This window comes from Pelophylax lessonae (genome assembly GCF_965119305.1).
Source record: "Pelophylax lessonae genome assembly, chromosome: 6".
NCBI classification, from domain to species: Eukaryota; Metazoa; Chordata; class Amphibia; order Anura; family Ranidae; genus Pelophylax; species Pelophylax lessonae.
The window spans coordinates 202,513,595-202,534,589 of record NC_138773.1 but is presented as its reverse complement, the minus strand read 5'-3'; the positions used below and the strand labels follow the sequence as shown (position 1 = coordinate 202,534,589).

The 20,995-nt window shown below is 41.9% G+C and overlaps 1 protein-coding gene across 3 annotated transcripts in view; it reads right to left on the bottom strand.

Annotated features, from left to right (window-relative positions):
- The window catches only part of CCNYL1 (cyclin Y like 1), a 121,449-nt gene that overhangs the window by 96,763 nt on the left and 3,691 nt on the right, over positions 1-20,995 (bottom strand). The window lies entirely within an intron of this gene.

Genomic DNA, 20,995 nt, shown 5'->3' with positions numbered 1-20,995 from the left:
ACTTTAATTGCTGGAGTTATTTTCTAAACATACCACTGAAAGCTGAAGTTAAGCTGTGGCTTTTTTTGGGCTTGGTTTCTGCCACAGGGGGTGTTTATTTTCACCTGTGGGTTGACTCATGGAGCATGTGCAGAATATAGGGCAAACATGTCCAGAAGGTGTATGCAGCAACCTGTTTGTAGACCATCCTGTAGCGAATCCTTATGTCAAAAAGGGCAGGAAGAAGCACCTGAGTATCTTATAAAGTCTCTACCCGGCACAGGCAGTAAAGCAAGTAACCTGCAGTGCGATTAATACCTGGTCATCCACCCAAGACTAAGCTCCAATTAGTAGAATTTTATCAACAAGTTTTAAAAGTTTACACTGCAAAGTGAACACATTCCAAACATAGCTTTGGTTTTTTACACTACTGGTCAGGGATACAGGGTGACCTTGTCTTACATGTCCACGACATGGGACTGCATATAAAAAAAGTGTGCATGAGTTGCTGAGTAGCTTTGCTGCCTTCCACCACTACAGTAAACCCCCCTCCATTGCGGGGGTTATGTTCCGGACCCAGCCACGAAAAGTGAAAATCCGCAAAATAGAAAAACCCTATTAAAATGCATTGTAGGCATGTTTTTTTTACTGTCACTGTACGTGTAAAAGCATTTTAAGGTCTTTAACCACTTGCCGTCTGCTCACTCGAGCACTACTGCGGCAAAGTGGTTGGTTATAGTTTGGCGACGTAGACCTACGTCGCCAGACACTCCCCTATCTCGGCGGCTCGCTCCTGCTGTGTTCAGTCACAGTGGGAGTCGGGCCAGAGGAGGAGCAGCGGCGATCGCCGCTGCTCTTCCCCGATCGTCGGGGAATCGAGTGTGGAGATCCGCCTGCTTGCGTAAACAAAGCGGGCGGATCTCCTAAGTGACAGGCAGGGTCAGATTGCAGGGTTCGGATCCGTCCTTGTGTCACACAGTCACCTCCCTCCACACACTTTAGCAAGCACCAGGCACACATTAACCTCTCCCTCATACAATAAAATGAACCCCTTCCCTGCCAGTGTCATTTTTACAGTGCATATTTATAGCACTGATTACTGTAGTAATGTCACTGGTACCCCCAAAAGTGTCAAAAATGTCAGTCAGGGGTCCGATCTGTCCGCCACAATGTCGCAGTCCCACAAAAAAAAAAAAAAAAAAAAAAGAGAAATATCTTTCCCTTAGTTAGTAAACGCAATAACTTTTGCGCAAACCAATCAAAATACGCTTATTGTGATTATTTTTACCAAACATAGGTAGCAGAAAACAAATTGGCCAAAAATGTAAAAAAAATTTGATTTTTACATTTTTTTGGGGGGGAATTTCATATAAAAAAAAATGTGAAAAATATTGTTATTTTTTTCGAAATGTACGCTTTTTTTTGTTCATAGCCCAAAAAGTAAAAAAAAAAAAAAAAAAAAAAAAAAAAAAAAAAAAAAAAAATCGCACAGGTGATCGAATACCACCAAAAGAAAGCTCTGTTTGTGGGGGAAAAAAAAAGGACGTAAATTTCGTTTGGGTATGCCGTCGCACGACCGCGCAATTGTCAGTAAAGTCGCACAGTGCCGAATCGCAAAAAGTGGCTCAGACGTAAGACAGCAAAATCCTCTAGCGGTAAAGTAGTTAAACACACTTTTAAAACAATAGAAACTCATTTAAACACATAAAAGATACTGAGAGACATAGCAAGAGCTATGGAAAACACAAAAATATTTCATTTTTAATGATTTATATAGTAAAATAACATTACAAAAAAAACGCAATATACCGGGACCGCAAAAACTGAACCTCGAAGGAGCGGGGGTTTACTGTATACAAAAAAAAAACTGAACAATGAAGATCAAGTTTTGATTAACTGTGCAGAAAGAGGGGACAATATAAGCAATGAACACAGAGCCCGCACAACTCCTGGGCTCCCTCCTCCTATTAAGTTGCAAGATGGAACATGCAGCTCTGCTGTGAAGCCCTCTGCCGCCTCAACTTTCAGTGCAGACTTCGCCCAGACCTGCCACCCGCTATTCATGGCAAAGAATGGAAACTCTCAGCCTGTGTTGCTGTGAATGGTTGAAGCTGAAGACATTGACAAAAACACAAGCCGACAACAGCACATGCAAGCTACTGCTCTGGTTTCTCTCAGACAAGTGTAGTACCTGGCTTGTGCAGTTGTCAGCTTCTGTTTTTGCAAATGAACGCACTCTTCTCCAGCCAGAATCACTCAACACCACAAGCTGAGAGTTTCCACTTTTTCCGCCTGGTATAGCTGTGAGATTGGGGGCCGAGTAAGAACTAAGAAGTACTTTAAGAAATGAGGAGACAAGTACTGTGTGCACAGTACCCCTTTGAAAGAAAAAAAAATGCCTTCTGGCGATACTTTACATAGTTTTTAGGTGGAGGCTGGTGGTATAGAAATGCTTCTGCTTGATCTACATTTTTTAACTAAATATCAATACAAAAACATGGTGATAGCTACTTTTAAAAATATAGCATTTATCAAACAAACATGTCTTGTAGCAAAAAGAATTGGCCAGCCCTACCAATTTGTATGTGTAAGTTTTGATATTTCTGTAATGTAAATAGTATTTGTGCATATTATATACTGTATATCGCATCTACAAGAACAGACTCCGTAAATAAACATTGCTGACAATGCGCCAATGTCAAAAAGGTGTTTCTAGCAACTAAAAAGTTGATTTTCATTCATGCTTAGCCAACAGAAGGAACACAAGCTACATACTGTACATGAAGGGTAAAATATACGTGACTGCTGACTGTAGCGGAGGACAGGATGTCCATGCTTTAAATCACGCATGATATAGCTAGCACTGTAATGTTAAAATGAAGAGCACAATATTGTACTAGGTATTAATGATAAGACCTAATAAACCGGAACATATAGAAGTGCTGCTATCTGGAATACTAGAGAACATGAACTGTAATTTTGCTGACCTCACCCTCAAGCCATCTCATAAAATGAATAGAGGAAGTAAGCCCTGTTTGGAACACATTCTTCTTTCTCAGGACTATCTTCCTGTTTAGCCCTGTTCCTGGGAAAATGGAACAAAGGGTGTGTGACTTCAAAATTCTGAATGGCCAAAAGTTTACTTCAATGCAGCATTAAATAAGCTTGGCTATATTCTTAAACATCTGAATACCACTCTAGTGAGGTGTAATCTTGAAGGACAAACGAATGCGGCAGTTGACAATGCAGCAGTGTACAGAGCAGCACAAATCACAAGGGTCTGATCAGATTACCTCTTTTATAATCTTGTTCTCTAATGAGTCAGAATGTGATCCCAAAGCTTTATTCCTGGTCTCACCTACACAAGCACAATGTGCTGGACCAGGTTTGGAAAACCTCTGAAGTGTACAAAAAAAAAAAAAAAAAAGTTAAAATAATCTACAATCTGTTCCAGCATCTATTCCTTAAACTCCATACCAGAATACTGCAGAAAATTCTGCTTAAACAGGAGGTCCAGGCTCCTTCAGAGAAATGTAAACGTTAGCAGCTACAAATACTGTAGTTGCTGATTTTTAATATTGGAACATTGACCTGTCCTGGAATCCAGCTGTGTTTTCACCCCAGTCAATTTTTCGATCTGCTCTTGAGTGCTGCTTCACCATTTCTTGTAAGGGAAACTGCCAGTGAAGCCTTGTGACTTCACAGCCGAGTCCCTACTGCGCATGTGTGAAGTGCACTGCGCTTTGTGAATGGCCCCGGGGTGGGGGAAGGTGGAGGGGGGCCGAACTTCTGATTGACTTTGTCGGATTAAACTCACCCAGAAGTGGGAGCAGGTTTCTGTCAACCCCCCCCCCCCCCCAAAAAAAAAAAAAAAAAAAGTAAAAAAAGGTGCCAAATGTGGCAGTGGGAGGGGGGTGGGGGGGTTGAGGAAGCAAACAAGCGGAGCTTCCCCTTTTGGGTGGAGCTCCACTAATATTTACTTTTTAGGTCAGTGAGAGCAATAATTCTAGTGCCAGACCTCCTGTGTAAGTCTAAATTGGTAATCAGTAAAAGCAGGAGTGTTCAGCCTTCTGAAGAGCAAGCGCCAGACATGTGAGTAAGTCACATGTGCAAGTCACAAGCAAGTCCCAAGTCTTAACCTTCAAGTCTCAAGCAAGTCCCAAGTTACTGTGGCGAAAAGCAAGCAAGTCAAGTCCCTGCTGGAAGTCAAGCAAGTCAAGTCATTTATTTTGGTCAAGTCATAAATCAAGTCAAAATACGGATCTTCCCCAATTTTCACCTTTAAATCAGTCAAAAGTCAGTGGTCAGGAAAGGTTTTGTTTTATTTTCAACATAACAAAACTGCTTAGTGCTTTTTTTCTTGGCATATTAAAGAAACACTTTGAACAGCTCAAAATCCTTTGTCGGGTCATGTTTCAACACCACAGTCACTAAAAACATGTTAAGTATTTCCATTGTTAAACAGCCAGTGTCCTAAAAATCCAAATACACTGAGGCGTTTTAAGTGACTGTGGTGTCAGAAACATAACAGGCACATTAATTTTGCTTAACACATCTTGAGAAAATACAAATATTTAATAACTTAAAAAAGTAGAGTCATTTCGAGTCATATGCCTCAAGTCAAAAGTCAAGTCTTTTATGAATTTTAGTCAAGTTATGCCTCGTACACACGCACCAATTGTTGGCCGTCCGATCGGCCGTCTTTTGTCCAGTGTTGTGTTGGTTGAAATGTGCTCTAGACTGCACACAAATTTTGTCGGCCAACAACAACCAACTGCAGAAGTGATGTCATGTGCTGGTCTACTTTGTGTGTTTTTTCTTCTCTGAGCATGCCCAGTCTTGCTCATCAGACTTGTCAGCCGAAATCTGTACTGACTGATGGAAAATCGGCCGTTGTGTTGACGGCCAACAAAAATTTTATAGCCTGCACACCAGATTTTTTTCGGCCAAAAAGTCGGAGTCGGTTGTCGGACGCATCATACTAACAAGCCGAAGATCGGACGTTGGCTGAAAATTCCCGGCCAATAATCGATGCGTGTGTATGAGGCATTAGTGCCTGAACTTGTGGATGTTTGAGGAGCAATGCCTCATGGCACATGTAGTGTGGTGACGGCCAACAAAAATTTATAGCATGCACACCAGATTTTGCTTGGCCGAAAAGTCGCAGTCGGTTGCGAGAAGCATCATACTAACAAGCCGACAATCGGCCGATCGGACGTTGGCCGAAAATTCACGGCCAACAATCGGTGCATGTGTACGGGGCTTAAGTCTCAAGTCGTCAAACTGGTGACTTAAGTCAAGTCATGTGACTCGAGTCCCCCACCTCTGGTAAGCGCCACTTAACTGATTTGGTAACCAGTCGTGGGTCCCAATGAAATGGTTCAGAATTCGAAATTGTTTTTATTTTGAACAGCATAATGAAGATTTTAAACAAACAATCAGGATCATTTTCCGATGAACCAATTCCCACTGGATGTTTAACCTACTGTTTAAAATACAGTATTTTTTTCTAAATTAAGACAGGCGGACCCGACTGGACCAATCATGTGAAAGGCACCTAAAGCTGCTTACACACTGATGTGCTGTGGTTTACCCACACCACGGGTGAAGTGCACCTGCTGCTTTCTTGCAGGTTAGTGGTACTTTGCCATAGACTTCTATTATATCTTGCAGGTGTGTTGCACTTTATGCAAATGCAACAAAACGCCTGCATTTTTGGTGCGCTTTCAGAAAGAGCACCAAACCCGCAGGGTATAAGCATTTTAACCACCTCCAGCCTGGGCCAATTCTGACATTTCTCTCATACATGTGAAAATTACTGAGAACCCCCAAACATCATGTATTACTTTAGGCAGAGGCCCTGGAGAATAAAATGGTTGTTGCAATTATTTATGTCGCATGATAATCGCGCAGTGGTTTATCAAAAGTAAATTTTCAGGAAAAAAGACTAATCAATGCAAGTACACACAGACCCGATAGAATGCCCATTTTTTGGGAAAATACTAAAGCTAATGTTACGCCAGGTAAAAAGATATCGAACATGTCCCACTTTAAAATTGTGTATGCCTGTGGAATGGTGTCAAACTACAGTACCTAAAAATCTCCATAGGGGACACTTTAAAAGCCTATATCAGGGGTGCCCAACCGATGGCACTCTGATGTGGCAAGTTACCTCCTGCTCTGGGATAGCGGGTCAGCTAGCCCAAATTGCAGGTTGCTGCCCTACAGTCTCGGAGCATTAGTGTTGTGGATGGAGCTGGTGATAGAGGAGGTAAGCGGCTGCGGAGGAAGGAGAGCCACATAAGCCAATGCTTCCCTTATAGCGCTGGCTCCTGTCCCAGGCAGTGATGGCAAATGCACACGTCTGGGACAGCAACATTTTTCTACAGCCTGCATCGTGGTAATTCCTGCTGATGCAGAAAGTAAGGGAAGGTCATTTTATGAAAATCAGTTTGAGCTTCACAGCAATTGGCATAACATCAGAGTTTTGCAGAGTTTGGGCATATACGAGCAATAGTTTTGAAATGGTTAAGCTGCTCACACTGATCCACAGGTACAGCACAGTGCTCCTGCGGGTTAGCCCTGAGCCATAAATTTCTGTTTTTTGCATAATTCTTAGAAATCGGCTGAGAACATTAAATTCATGTCTTGACCCTGAGCAGTGTAAACTCCTGGATTTAAATCAGATTATGAACAGATATACATTTTAAAGATGCTGCAGACAATAAGAGCCGGTTCACACTGGGGCGATCCGACTTCGGGGGGAGACCTGTGAAGTTGCGTGCACCTCGACTTCGGCGCGACTTGCAGGGACTTCACATAATGAATGTCTATGCAAGTCGCTCCCAGGCCGCCCCAAAGTAGTACAGGGCCCTTTTTTTAAGTCGGAGCGACTTGTGTCGCTCCTATTAGAACGGGTCCTGTACTACTCAATGGACCGGGACTTGTCAGGCTGACAAGTCGCGCTAGTCTGAATGGGCTCTAATTGGGTAGAAAGGTGCATTTGTTTTCTTACCCTGTTACAAAACCAAGAAAAAGAACACAAGTAACAATAAACATATGAATCGTTCTTGTGATCTACACCAGCTTTTCTCAATCGAGGTGCCGCCCGAGTTCTTCAGGGTGCTATGGCATCCTGACTGAAAAAGGGTGTAGATCAAGTTCTCACTGTATTGATGTACAGTTCCGAGCTAAGCCCTGTATAGACAAAATTGTACAATCTGCACAGTGGGAGGTCGATCAGAGTAACAAGCAGAGCCTGGGAATGGGAAGGCATCTTTCTGAGTCCTGATTGTTCCGCCTCCTCCTACAGGGCAGCAGTGCAAACAAGAGATTCACCCGGCAATGTGAGTGGAGGTAGTCTGCATTTGGCAAAATAACTAAGTGTGCGTGCCTGCATGTGTGTATGGGAGTGTTTGTATGCAAGTCGGTACATAATTTTTAATCCTGTAGAACAGATATGTTTTTCTTTTTTTTTTTTCCCTTTTAGGGCTCGTACTCAATAGCGACAAAAACTACTGCGATCCATGCTCTGACTACTTTTCAATGGCATATGATAGGTGGTGGTGGTACCCATTTTAATCCCCCTAAATGCCGCACAATTATGCTGCAATGCACACAGTGGCAGCACAGCTCTATGACGTGCAGTAGTGCCCACCCAATGCGACAAGAGGTAGAATTCCTGCAGCAGCTTGTGTACGACCCTGGGTGCGGCCTCTAAAAAGATTACAGCACAAAACCTTGATGCAACAACAACTTAATATTGTAACTTTTCATCAGGAAAAGATTTTCCAAGCATTTAGTGTATCCTAAACTTGCATATGTTTTCTTGTTACAGGAAGAATGAAGGTTGCACTAATTACGTGGTCAATTCTATGTTTGCTGTTCTTATCAAGAGATAACTTGCACTATAGCTTTAAAAAGCCAGTGCTGGTCATATGATCATGAAAGAACATTGAGAATGATCACGAGTCACAGCCAGCTTTCAAGCCTGAAATGTTTTAGAAGAGTAAACATAGAAAAAAAAAAATAGAAAAACCCACACACACCATGTTTTCAACCTACGTATAACTAATAAAGCATATTTTGTTGGCGTTTGCTTATAAGGTGTAGCGACAACCATTTTTACCTTGTATATTACACTGTTGTAATATACTAAAAACAGGTCACAGAAAAATAAAGAAGTTACAGTAAAACCTTAGATTGTGGTTAACTTGGACTGCGAGTGTCTTTTTCTCCATTCACACTAGTACGACTTGTCAGGCGACTTGGTCAGCCTGACAAGTCACGCACCGTCGCGTCCCATAGTGTAGTACAGGAACGGTTCTAATAGTAGCGACACAAGTCGCTCCAACTTAGAAAAGGGTCCTGTACTACTTTGGGGCGACCTGGAGCGACTTGCATAGACATTCTTTTTATGAAGTCCGTGCAAGTCGTGCACGCGACTTCACAGGTCGCCCTGAAAGTCGTGCCGCTTCAGTGTGAACCGGCATTTACAAGATGGGCAAAATTATTTTATAAATTTTAACTTGATAAACAAGCGAGGTCTTGTAATACGAGTAGCAACACGTCACAACTGAGTATAAGACTCCGCTCACATGGTCGCAACTTGGGATCCAACTTGTGAGACTCCAAGTCGCGTGACATTTGAAATCCCACGTTAACCAATGAGAGCTGTCTTAAAGGGATATGAATAGAAAGATATTGGTTCTAAAGACAGTTATTTACAGCCACATCCCTAAATAAAGACATAATGAAAACAAGGAGGGAGAGTGCCAAAAAATTCAACCTCTAAGAAATGGGGGGAGTGGACTCGTATTCCTCTTCTTAAAGGATGGGATTTTAAAGGCTGTGAAGTTGTCATTGATCATCATACAACATATTCTTAAACATCTTTATTGAATTCATCAAGTAAAAGATAAAAACAAGACATATATAAAAAAATGGTTTTACATCCATAGTTGAAATATAACTCCCATGTCCATAAGTAGAGATACAGTACTAGTGGGTCCTACACGTTTCGCTGAGTGATAAAAAGCTCATGTAGTAGCTTCTTCAGGGACCATATTTATTATTCATGGCGCCTAGAGTGTTAGATAGGTCTCTAAAAAGGTATAAAACCGATACAGGTAGGTTCCTGCATTAAATTAATGTAGCCTATTTAGAAGCAAAACTTTCACTTGAATTCCAAATAGGCAGGCCTTTGTACTACATAGTTGAAGGTAAACTTCAAGAAAAGTGTACAGAAAAGTGTACGATGTATGGCCAGCCTAACTGATGCATTTTGCTGGAGAGCTTGTTCTTTTTTTTTAAAAAAAAAACAAACAAACACACAACAGACTTACTGTACGTATCACCAAATGAAAATAGAGAAAAGCTTAAGGCTCGGGTCACACTATTGCGATGCGGGAAGGCTGCGAATTCGCAGCCTTTTCCCCGCATCGCACACGCACCCCCGGCAGTTCACACTGCCATATGCGATCCGCTGGGGGTGTCAATGTAATCTTAACGACACCCCCAGTTTGATCGCATATCGCAGTGCGATCGTGCAGTTCGCACAGGATGGGATCGCACAAGTGTGAACCGCTGTGCGATCCGATCCTGATGCGGCTGCAAAAATGCCTCCTGTGCGTGTTTGCACCGGGTGCGATGCAAATTTAGCCATACAAACTGTATGGCTAAACTCGCACCGCACAGCTGATCGCATGTAATGTCGGAGCAGTGCGCTCCGACATTACATGCGAACCCGGCACTCGCATCAGTGTGAACCGGGTCTAAGGCTACATTCACACCTGAGCGTAGCGTTTTCGCGCGTTTTTTACTGCGATTTTTGTGCAGGCGTTTTTAGATTGAATAGAGACCAATGGAAAACGGCTGGAATCTGCCCAAAAAGAAGCTCATGTACTTTTTTGAGCGTTGGGCGTTTTGTATACAGCATCAAAACGCTCAGATGTGAACAGGGGCCATTGAAATGAATAGGATTTGTCTTGTTGGGCGTTTTGAGAGCTGATCCTAGAGCAGAAAAACGCCCCAAAATGCCTACATGTGAACGGAGCCTAAAAAAGAAAAAGTATGCAGCAATTACATATAAGAAATAATAGGCTGGAACATAAATTTTTGCTTTTGGGTTTAAAGCCATAGTATCCTCTGAGGGAAAAAAAAAAAAAAAACATGCAGGACAATGGCATAATGTGCTAGTATGCATCGCATACTAGCACATTATGAAATAGTTACCTTAGAACAAAGCCCCCAAGTGGTTGCTCGGACACCGCTGAGGGAGCTGTCATGTTCCCTCTGCATCTCTTCTGGGTTTGGCGGCTCCGGCGTTGCGAGTGGCCGGAGCCGCGATGACGTCACTCCTGCGCATGTGCGCGGGAGTTCACTTTCCTGGAAGGAGCTCTGAAGGTCCGCCAGACCTTCAGAGCCTATGCGCTGCTGGTGTCAGCGGCTACATGCAGGGTGAATATCTCCTAAACCGTGCAGGTTTAGGAGATATTAATTTACCTACAGGTAAGCCTCATTATAGGCTTGCCTGTACCTGTAGGTAAAAGTTAAAAAGCGAAGTAGAGTAAACCCCCGCTCCATCGCGGTTCAGTTTTTGCGGTCCCAGTATATTGCGTTTTTTTTTTGTAATGTTATTTTACTATATAAATCATTAAAAATGAAATATTTTTGTGTTTTCCATAGCTCTTGCTATGTCTCTCAGTATCTTTTATGTGTTTAAATTAGTTTCTATTGTTTTAAAAGTGTGTTTAAAGACCTTAAAATGCTTTTACACATACAGTGAAAGCAAAAAAACATGCCTACAATGCATTTTAAGAGGGTTTTTCTATTTAGCGGATTTTCACTTTTCGTGGCTGGGTCCGGAACGTAACCCCCGCAATTGAGGGGGGTTTACTGTATACTACCGCTTTAATACAACTTGAAGCTTTACTTTATGCAATTGCAATAAATGGAGGGGGGGGGGAACAAAGGACACACACACACATTATATATATATAGCCATGTTAACATGGCTAGTATGATAAATTCAGAAATGTTTCCATCCTCTTTACCAGATGCCACGAATGTCAAAAATGGGGTCCTCAATTACTTTTGAACCAAAAAAAAAAAAAAAGATCAAAAGCCCACGAACAAACAAAACCCTTTTATCCTGCATGCAAAAATACCCTCATAAGATATCAAAAGAACCCCGTGGTCAGTAAGTGACACTGATTTATTACTTTCACAAAGGGAGAGAGACAATACACTAGTACAAAGCTGTAGGGCTGCAACTAACGATTATTTTCATAATCGATTAGTTGGCTGATTAATCAAAGAACCTTAAAAAAGTGTGGTGTATAATTTAATATGTAAAGTATAAAAAAAAATATATATATATATATATCTATATGCAGTGGTAAATATAAACAACAGACTAAACGATTAGTAAATAATATCAGACTCAGATCAAATTTTTTATTAAAAGCAAAAAAAAAAATGAAACGCGGTTTTGCCGATTTTCAGACAGAACTGTAGTATATTCTGTATGACAGACTCCCTTGTCATAGGCAGGTGGCTTGATAAGCTATCTGCGCCTGCTGTCACTTATGCTGGCGATACAAAAACAATGTCTTCCTTAAAAACAAAAAAAATGTTAATTTTAAGAAAGTTTTATACGATTTTCTAATCGTTAGTGGGGTTAAATCAATGTGCATTTTCGACCACAGGGACAGGAAAATTGGAAAGAGCACAATAGAAAACTTTCTGGACAAAGGAATTCAGATTGTATATGTCGTTTCCGTTCAGAAATTACATTCATTTCAAAACTGAACGTTAAAAGCAAGTGAAATTTTCAATCAACATTCTTTCATTCAGTGAATGTACAAAGATTATTCGTACGAATATTCTCACCCGAACATGGGACTTACTTCTGACAGGTCACTGAGCAGTGCTGGAGGAAGCATACAGAGCTGATGCTTCCCGTATCTCTCCTCTCACAGGCAGAATGCATTTGATATCACTCCACCTGTGACAGAACGGACCTGGAACAACACAGGAATCATCGGCTCTGTTCTTTCACAGCTGAGAGACACCGTTCTTTCTCCTGACATCCCAAGTCTCCTGTGAGGTGCGGGAGTCTCCCGCGTGCAAAGCACTTGCGAGTGTCATGGAGCCGCATGCGGGAGACTCCTGCACCTCGCAGGAGACTTCGGATGTCTGGCGACAAGACCCCTCCGGCAGTGTAATTCTAGTCGCCAATGCGAACTGGCGCCCAAGGTTTGTCAAGCCCTGGTATAAAGTGCCCCTATAGCAAAGTTAAAAAAAAAAAAAGAAGTCATGCTTTTAGAACCACTAACTTCCTGCCCAGGACTATATGTCCCATGAGGCATTGCTCCTCAAACATCCACAAGTTCTCAGGCACTTAGCCCTGGTTCACACTATAGTGATGACAGACATCACATGTGATTCGGAGCGCACGGCTCTGAAAATCACCTGAGATGTCTGTGTGATGTGAATTCAGCCATACAGATTGTATGGCTGAATTTGCATCTAATTCGGACTGAACACGCACAGGACCCTTTTTTTGGCCCGCAGCAGAATCGGATCGCATGGTGGTTCACATCAATGAACTGTCGGCTCGCACTGCGATATGCAAACTGATCTGGGGGTGTCGTTAAAGCGGAGTTCCAGCCTCAATATCAACTTTGGCCCATCCGCTTGCTCTAAATAACCTGAAAAAGAATTGGATAATCCCATTTTTTTTTATTTCATCACCTTGTTTTTAAAGAAAGTATACTTACCTTCCTTCCACTTCCTCCCTCATGCGGCCGCAGCCCGCGCCGTCACTTCCTGCTCTGCAATGTGTCCTGGGAGCTCTTACTCATCACTCCCAGGAGGCAATGGGCAGTGACGTGGGTGGCCCAGCCGCTCCTCTCATCGCGTTATTTCCTAACCGGAAATTACCCGATGATTGGCGGCGTCCAGCGCCATCTTTAAAAAGGGTATCCAGGCTATTGTTGCCAGTATACCCTTTTGACTGTGCGAGACAGGGAGGCAGAGCAGATAGTTGGAAAAACATCCGGCTTGACTTTACTGCAATTCTGGTATGTGCGATTGGGGGCGCCGGCAGCAGCAACGGCACTATGATATTGGGGGCACCGGCAGCAATGGCACTGTGATATTGGGGGCTCCCAATACACAGTGCTCTGGATGGTGGTCTGAAGGGAGGTCTGTAATGCACACACTCACAGTGCTCTGCTCTGGATGGCCCCCCAAGTTTGGACGCTCGTCAGGAGGCCCGTAATGCAGTGCTGCTCTGGAAATTTGTTTAAGGGTGCCTGTGATGCTGCACAGTGCTAAATGCTAAGCATGGAGCTCTGTAGAAACAGGACGTTCACAAGGGCAAACGTCCCTCCCTCACATTTTCATTTGTTCATTATTGAACAAGGAATTGATTTTATCTAGTTTGACAGTGGACGAAAACGTGGTGTACTTTTTGTTTAGTTTTCGTCACTGTAAAAAGGCAGCTGACGAACATTTTGACGAAAATGTTTTCGTTGACTAAATTAACACTAGTAAAAACATCCAACAGTATAAAAAGCATGTTAAAAAAACAAAACTTGCAGGCTGCAAGTTAGAGTAGGCATCAATGACCCAGGTAAATTAGTCAGTCGCAGGCCATGAAAAAATAAGCGGATCAAGACATCAAGTCTGAATAAACATGATCTGCAACAAGGAAATAAGAAAGAAAAAGAAAAGAGGGTGTCAACAGTGGGAAAGAGGTGGGGTAGCAGGGAGGGAGCATCAGGAATGGCCAAAGCCAGCAACCGAATTCTGGACTATTATAAGGAGTTATAGCTCCATGGAAAGTGATGGATGGGCATATTGTATCCAGATACAATAATTTTCTAATATGATCCCACACCTAAAAGGATACTAAACACACACCGTTTAACTTATCCCTTCTCTTTATGTATATGGATGAAGGCACTGTGTTTATTAATTTTTTTAAAAAGTGGTTCTAAAGCCTCAATGCTTTTAACCTTCATGTATTCTACCTTCATGTATACCTGCTCTGTGCAGCCCCCCCCCCACCCCCCAATACTTACCCGAGACCATCATGATCAAGCGATGTGCACGGGTGACCTTCCTCTGGGGACTCTCCCACCCCATTGGCTGAGACTCAATCACAGCCAGCGAGACAACGAAGGGGAGGGGGGGGGGGGGGTGTAGTGAGGAAGAGCCAGGGCTGTGTGTGAATAGACACGCAGAGCTGCAGCTCTGAAGCAAGCCTGCCTGGGTCCCCCCATAGCAAGCTGCTTGATCTGGGGGCAGGTGGGAGGGGCCAAGAGCGCCAGGGCCAGAGAAAGGATGATCGGAGCTGCTCTGTGCAAAACTACACCACATAGCAGAAGAGCATAACCTTAAATATCAAGTCATCTTTTTTTCATAATCAATATACAGTTACCATGTGACAAAGCTCTATCCTAGCCCATCTGTAGGGAAACATTGGCAGAGGAGCTTCTAGTTCTCTGCAGCTGGTCACATGTTAAAAGGAAAATATTAAATATCAAATAAAGGTTTTAGATCATGACAATAAGGGAATTGAACTCAAAACTATTATTTTGTGCAAAAACATAGTAAGGGCCATCTAAGGGGAGGTCCTGCCAATCACAGACCGTTTCACGCCCCTCCAGCCTGTGTATTGTTTGTATTTGCTAAAAATTACAAGGAGGTGATGCTTCAATCAATCAAACATGTAATATGCTGCCTTCATTGTGTTTAATAGATATGATAAAGGAAGAGGAGGAGGGAGGAGGAGGAGGAGAGTGTCATTTATCTGGGGTGTATACACCCACATGTTAGAGTCTAAGGTCATGTGGGCTGCACAAATCTGAAAAAAAAAAAAAAAAAAAAAAAAGGGAGGAGAAACAGCTTAGATGGGAACAAAATGGAGCATGCTCAGTAGATGTGGCAATGGCAAATCTGCAGAATCTCAGGCTGCAACAGGGACACAGACAAGGAAAGACAGCAAATAACAGGATCAACCAAGTTTTTACAGAATACTGAATATGAATCCCATAGTGACTGAGTATGAAGAGCATGTAATCCAACACTAAACTGCAATACCACATACTGACAAAAAACAAAAAATAAAAAATCTCCCTAGTAGGAGTTCCTTTAATGGAGCGATTGCTTGAAGAGTATCTATAGCAAAAACTTTAGATTCAATAGGGAAGCACTAGGAACCTCAGTCAAATGTTTTATTGCTGCACAAGTCCCTGTTAAGCTCTTTTTATCCTGGTGAGACAAAATGAGGGAAGGTCCAACATTTTGAGCAGTCACTGAAACAAACCGAGGGAAATTCTTCCAATGGGAACACTTGTTCAGGTAACAAAAGTCTTGGACACAACTGTTTTTGCTTTAGATAAAGTTTGAAAATGAATGCACTATCACTTTAGTTCTGTGAGAAAGCCTTTAAAAAGAACAGGTGTTACAATGGAGAACTTTTTTTTTGCAGATAACTCGTCTAACAAAATTATTTTTATATATTGAACTTTAGTTTAAAAACAAAATGGAAGATTTCATTTTCTAAACAAAAAAAAAAAAAAAGGATTTTTTTTTTGCCCAGTCTAAACTCTAAAAGCAGATCTTCACTGCATCTGAGCACCACATATAAAACACACTACATAATTGTTTTTTAATATTCAAAGCAAGCTCCCCCCATCTATCCAGGTCTCCATGCTTTATTTTGTTGAGAAAATCACATAGGAAAACACCCCTCTAGCATTTCTGGCCGTGGCTATGTTGAGTAAAAGCAAGGATTTATGTAGCATTTAATTCCTGGAATCCTTCTGCCCTTAGCTCAAGCATGCATGCGAGTGTGATTAGCTGAGAAATCCTCTCCTGAAGACTCCTGGGATGTATGACATTTGCCTAGGCAAGAAATTAGTAACTGAAGAAACGTTAAAAAAAAAAGTTTAACACAAGTAAATATAAAATACTTGCCTATTTACTAATAGTAGCAACATGAGGATTAAAAATTATATATATTTATTGATTGTGAGAGTGAAGTTCCACTTTAAAGAGAAAGTAAGTAAACTTCCTCTGCAAACATTTACCTATAGGTAAGCCGCCTTATAGGCTTACCTATAGGTAATGTAAATATCTCATAAATGTGTACAGTTTAGGAGTTATGTACATCACATGCAGCCAGTGACATAACTGGCACATGCGCTCTGAAGGAACAACCACAGGTGCCGTTCCTTCCAAGCTCCGTGCCGTGAACGGCGGCTCCTGCACAGGATTGACGTCATTGCAGCTCAGGCCAATCAAAGTGCCTAAGCCCGTGAACCAAGAAGAAACTCTGTGGAAAATGTCAAAAGTGACACCAGGAAGAAACTGAAAACAGTGTCATTTTGCGGCGGTTTCACTGTGCTTATATTGCATTTTTCATTGGTCATAAGAATCAAAAACCACATCAAAAACGTAACAGGGGTCTGTTGATGTGTTGCTGCTGCGTTTTCAATGGGGAGGTGCATTTTTTTTTTTTAACTGACCAAAACAGTAGCAAGCAGGATTTTTAACACAACGGACCAGTGTGAGGACATACATAGAATTAAAAGGATACATTTTTCTTGCACTAAAGGTGCCAATAAATTCATATTAATAAAAAGTCAAATATAATACAATTGTGTGAAAAAATATATTATATATATATATATATATATATATATATATATATATATATATACACACACACACACACACACACACACACACACACACACACATATATACACATACATACATACATACATACACACACAGTGCCTTGCAAAAGTATTCGGCCCCCTTGAACTTTTCAAACTTTTGCCCCATTTCAGGCTTCAAACAAAGATATAAAACTAATTTTTTGTGAAGAATCAACAACAAGTGGGACACAATCATGAAGTGGAACAAAATTTATTGGATATTTCAAACTTTAACAAATAAAAAACTGAAAAATTGGGCGTGCAAAATTATTCAGCCCCCTTAAGTTAATACTTTGTAGCGCCACCTTTTGCTGCGATTACAGCTGTAAGTCGCTTGGTATGTCTCGATCAGTTTTGCACACCGAGAGGCTGAAATTTTTGCCCATTCCTCCTTGCAAAACAGCTCGAGTTAAGTGAGGTTTGATGGAGAGCGTTTGTGAACAGCAGTTTTCAGTTCTTTCCACAGATTCTCGATTGGATTCAGGTCTGGACTTTGACTTGGCCATTCTAACACCTGGATAGGTTTATTTGTGAACCATTCCATTGTAGATTTTGCTTTATGTTTTGGATCATTGTCTTGTTGGAAGACAAATCTCCGTCCCAATCTCAGGTCTTTTGCAGACTCCATCAGGTTTTCTTCCAGAATGGTCCTGTATTTGGCCCTATCCATCTTCCCATCAATTTTAACCATCTTCCCTGTCCCTGTTGAAGAAAAGCAGGACCAAACCATGATGCTGCCCACCACCATGTTTGACAGTGGGGATGGTGTGTTCAGGGTGATGAGCTGTGTTGCTTTTACGCCAAACATAACGTTTTGCATTGTTGCCAAAAAGTTTGATTTTGGTTTCATCTGACCAGAGCACCTTCTTCCTCATGTTTGGTGTGTCTCCCAGGTGGCTTTAAACTTTAAACGACACTTTTTATGGATATCTTTAGGAAATGGCTTTCTTCTTGCCACTCTTCCATAAAGGCCAGATTTGTGCAGTATACGACTGATTATTGTCCTATGGACAGAGTCTCCCACCTCAGCTGTAGATCTCTGCAGTTCATCCAGAGTGATCATGGGCCTCTTGGCTGCATCTCTGATCAGTCTTCTCCTTGTATGAGCTGAAAGTTTAGAGGGACGGCCAGGTCTTCATAGATTTGCAGTGGTCTGATACTCCTTCCATTTCAATATTATCGCTTGCACAGTGCTCCTTGGGATGTTTAAAGCTTGGGAAATCTTTTTGTATCCAAATCCGGCTTTAAACTTCTCCACAACAGTATCTCGGACCTGCCTGGTGTGTTCCTTGTTCTTCATGATGCTCTCTGCGCTTTAAACGGACCTCTGAGACTATCACAGTGCAGGTGCATTTATACGGAGACTTGATTACACACAGGTGGATTCTATTTATCATCATTAATCATTTAGGTCAACATTGGATCATTCAGAGATCCTCACTGAACTTCTGGAGAGAGTTTGCTGCACTGAAAGTAAAGGGGCTGAATAATTTTGCATGCCCAATTTTTCAGTTTTTTGTTAACAAAGTTTGAAACATCCAATAAATTTGGTTCCACTTCATGATTGTGTCCCACTTGTTGATTCTTCACAAAAAATTACAGTTTTATATCTTTATGTTTGAACCCTGAAATGTGGCAAAAGGTCACAAAGTTCAATGGGGCCGAATACTTTTGCAAGGCACTGATTGATATATATATTTCTGCCAAGCGCATCCTGCATTTTCAGTTTTGGCACCAAAATTTTCCATTTGGTGCATCTTTAGTTAGTTAAATTATCTCAACCTCCCTGGCGGTATGATCATTTCAGATTTTAGCTGATGAAATAAGGTACTGTGCGTTCTTTATAACATCTTGGGTATGATAAAGTTTGAAACAAAAAAAAAAAAAAAAAAAAAAAAAAAAAAAAAAAAAAATATATATATATATATATATATATATATATATATATATATATATATATATATATATATATATATATATATATATATATATATATATATATATATATATATATATATATATATATATATATATATATATATATATATATATACACATACATACAGTAAAACTGCAGGCAAGGGCACTGGAGAAAGCACTGGGGGGCAAACTAAGGTCAATTTATTTTATTTAGTAATATATCAGTGCATTTTACTTTTTGAATTTGTCACCGGTTCCACCCCCCTGCGACGCGACGCTCGCAGGGAACGGAAGACGGGGCACACAGCATCAGGCAGAAGATGCGGCCGCCGTACACGGTCAGAATAAATTGCGCAATCCCGGGGACAAGGTAAGTAACATCTACCAGAATCCAGCGATTTCTCCCTGGCCGTACCCCAAGTGTGGCTCGGGGTTACCTCTAATGGTACTGAAATTCCACACCAAGCCACACTCGGGAATACCGCCAGGGAAGTTAAAGCGGTTGTATCCAACACGAACCCTGCAGGACAATGGCATAACGTGCTAGTAAATACTTACCTTAGAACGAAGCCCTGACACTCTTCCGGGTACGGCGACTCCGGCGCTGTGAGTGGCCGGAGCCACGATGACGTCACTCCTGTGCATACGCACGGGAGATCACTTTCCAGCAAGGAGCTCTGAAGGTCAGGCAAGATACGCTGGACCTTCAGAGCGCATGCGTCGCTGGTGTCATGCAGGGCGAATACCTACTAAACCGTGCAGCCTTATTATAAGCTTACCTGTAGGTAAAATTTAAAAAGCGGAGTATACTACCGCTTTAAAAGAAAAACAGGGGCGAAAAAAAAAAAAAACACAATAGCAACTGTCATTGCACTTTACACCCGTAGCTTATTTACCCATGTGTACATACATATGTACACCGTACTTTCCTGGGAGTTTCAGGACTTATGAACACACTGACAGTACACTATACTCCCATTGTGCAAATGCCTCATCACTCAAAATACAGCATTAGGCATCATGCATACAGCAGCTCATAGAAGCTGCTCCTACAGGAGTTTGAGCTTTTATTTTTCTCTGCCTGTTAACTCCCCCTCCATGTTAGCCTATGGGTCCATACACTATAGGTGTTTTCAGGAGATTGGAGGTCGAATAAAAAACATCACTTGTGCATTCACAAGAGGAGCTTTTGAACAAAAAAAAAAAAAAAACCTCAAAAGTGAAAAATGCTTATTAACGTGCGTGCATGTTAATGGCTGCCCTCGAAGGGCCCAGGTCCCATGACTGAGTACAGGCTCACCAGATTGCAAACACACAGCTTACAACCCAAGACTACCCTTCAAGGTGACTATAGACTTGTAGTCAGTCTAGAAATATACTCCATAGCATAAACACACTGCAGAATGCAATAGCAGGTGCAGACTAAAGCCTCGTACACACAACCAAAATATCGAAAGAATGATTGTCTGTTTTTTTTTTTTGTTTTGCATGCTAGTCTTTTACCAAAAATGAAGAGGGTACTAAAGTTAGAGTGGAACTCCACCTAAAAGGGGAAGTTCCGCTTTAAGGAATCGTCCTCCGCTCCTCTTGCACAGTTGGCACTTTTGAGGAAAGGAGGGGGGGGGGGGTGAAGGTACCCGATTTTGACAGGTACCTGCTCCTACGTCCGTTTGGCAACTGAAGTTCTCCTCCCTCCCCCTGCAGTCTTCTGGGACACTGACAGGTCCCAGAAGACTGCATCCACCAATCCATGAAGCGCCACGCAGCTTGTGCATGCGCAGTGTGCACCCAGCTGTGAAGCCCACCAAGGGAGGGTAAAAATGGTTGGGGGTGAGCTCACCGCTGGACAGGTGAGTGGGACAGGTGAGTGGCTGTTTTTTTTTTTAAAGTCAGCAGCTACACTTTTTGTAGCAGCTACATATTTTTTCTTATAACTGGCTGGAACTTCTCTTTAAGAGAAATTACCGTACAACAGAATACAACTTACAGGGATGTAATGTGTTGTAATATTTTCTGTCATTTCTGAGCATGCTTGGTCTTCAGATTTTTTCCGGACAAAAACCGCAGGTAAAAAAAAAAGATGTGCATTTGCTATTTTTGTTTCTGGAGCCTCTAAAGCATTGCTCCAGCAATCAGCAGATCCCTGGTGTCATACACGTCTCCAGCAGACCTGTCAGTATCTGTGTACCTGTATATCGCCTGGGCTAGCAAATACAATCTGACAGGAAGACTCAATGGACTACCAGAGAGCTCTATAGCCCCGTTGGAGTTCATTGAAAACTACAAGCCAACAGCTGCAAAGCCTGCTGGGACTTGTAGTTTTCCATTTACAGAGGACTGTCCTGTCTACCCGGCCGCAC